This window comes from Myotis davidii, unplaced genomic scaffold (genome assembly GCF_000327345.1).
Source record: "Myotis davidii unplaced genomic scaffold, ASM32734v1 scaffold394, whole genome shotgun sequence".
NCBI lineage: Eukaryota > Metazoa > Chordata > Mammalia > Chiroptera > Vespertilionidae > Myotis > Myotis davidii.
In genome coordinates, this window is record NW_006287548.1 from 3,951,517 (window position 1) to 3,953,671 (window position 2,155).

General features: G+C 45.8%; 1 protein-coding gene across 7 annotated transcripts in view; it reads right to left on the reverse strand.

Moving 5' to 3' along the window:
* PLEKHM3 (pleckstrin homology domain containing M3) overlaps window positions 1–2,155 on the reverse strand; it is a 162,854-nt gene that overhangs the window by 82,098 nt on the left and 78,601 nt on the right. The gene's annotated exons all lie outside the window — the stretch shown is intronic.

The window sequence follows — 2,155 nt, forward strand, 5'->3', positions numbered from 1 at the left end:
GGGAGGAGGGGAAAGGGGGTCTTGGTAAATCAGGTGACACTTATGGGGACTCCTCTAAGAACTTAGCAAGCTGCTAAATTTTGCTTGAAGGACGCACTGAGATTCTGACAACCCCCCGTGCACACTCCTTTTTTTTCTGGTACTCACCAGGATACGTAATGTTAATAACAATGGCAATCTTTATGATATTTCTCATCATTCAGTAAAGCTGATATGTCACTGAGAACTAATGCTGGATATAAGTATAACTTCAAACAAAATGTGAAATCAAAAACAGAAGAGGTGGTTTAGGCGGTAGAAAAATCACTTTTCATACTCTCTTGAGACTCCCAATTAAGCTGTTAAATTGTTTCCGAATGGTCTAGGGCAGCCGTGGGCAAACTACGGCCCGCGGGCCCGATCCGGCCAGTTTGAAATGAATGAAACTAAAAAAAAAAAAAGACCGTACCCTTTTATGTAATGATGTTTACTTTGAATTTATATTAGTTCACACAAACACTCGGTCCATGCTTTTGTTCCGGCCCTCCGGTCCAGTTTAAGAACCCATTGTGGCCCTCGAGTCAAAAAGTTTGCCCACCCTGGTCTAGGGACTAAACTTGACAAACAAGTAGGACTAATGTACTAGTATTCCCCAAACTGACCGGATTCTGCTCTAAGCAACTGAGAGAATAGGCTTAATATTGACTATTGGCCTCAACAAGTGTCGGAGAGGAACCAGTTTTAAATTATATGATAATATAATTTTGACTTTGGAGTCAGCGGGCTCCCCAGGTCCCCAAATCATGTTTTGATAGAGACTGGGAAACACACAGCATCCACATTCATTTCTAGGATGTCTTTCCCTGGACTGAATGATTTCACTTCACTCAGAAGAGAAAATATGACTTAAATCAGGATTCCTGAAAAGCTGGTCCAAACAGCTGGTATCGGTCTGGTGATGTTTTTAGTAGTCCAAGATAAGATGAGAAGAAGAAAAAAGAAAAGTAGAATTAAGTTAAATCTATTTGATTTATAAAGCTGTATTTTTTTTAGTGTTACTATGTTCTTTTATGAAATGATAGTAAGAAACGGGTGACAATGTTTGTTTTGGCTACAGATGTTTATATACGACAACCCTATAGATATCTCCACGTTTTTGTTTTAAATGTACAGGTCTGTGAAACGCAAACGTCTGGTCAACACCGACTAGAGAGACCATGATAAGCCATGGTCATGCCGACCCTGCAGGACTGGCTGAGCTTGGCAGTGAGCGCAGGGGTGCCATCAGCCAGCCCACCTCTCCACTCACGGGACAGTACTCCCTGCCCCTCTCCGCCTCCCTCGCACTCTCCCAGTGGACCTCAATCGAGGCTTCAGGAGAATTAAAAGCAGTTCCTCTTCAGAGTCTGGAGACCTCTGGACATCACCCTTACCAATGGCAAGTCCGCCAGGGGAAGGAAGTAGCAGCGACGTGAGCCTCAGAAAACCTGGTTCTGAGCGTGGACCCTCCTGCTCACCAGCCCCATCACCTCAGGCAAGTCATGTAGCATCTCCGAGTCACAGTCCTTTCTCTTCTGTCTAAATACCACCTGTCCTACCCATTCAAGGGGGTTATTGTAAAGAACAAGTAACATACTTATGGGGAAGTTCTTCTTAATTGGTGAAATCATGATTACGTACGGGCCCAGGTACTAACAGCAATAATTGAAGTGGGCTGGGACAGGAAAGCCAGGGCAGCCATTATCTCACAGCACACGGCACTGAGTCTGGGGAGACAGCGGGGGCACAGAGACCACAGCAGAGTGGAGGGGCCAGGACCTCAAGCTGAGGGCAGCTCTCCAGACACGAGGGAGGCCTTGCAATCAGAGCTTCCGATTTCCTCAGAGAAACCAGATGGCCAGCTTCCCTCTGTGTGTTTGTGAAAACTCCTGATTACTGAAATGTTAGCAACTGTTTTAACAACTTTTCTAAAAGATATGGTTATTGGTTTCAGAGAGGAAGGGAGAGAGAGAGAGATCGGAACATCAATGATGAGAGAGAATCACTGATTGCCTGCCTCCTGCACGCTCCACACTGGGATCGAGCCCGCAACCCAGGCATGTGCCCTGACCAGGGATCAAACCATGACCTCCTGGTTCATAGGTCGACACTCAACCACTGAGCCACGCCGGCTGAG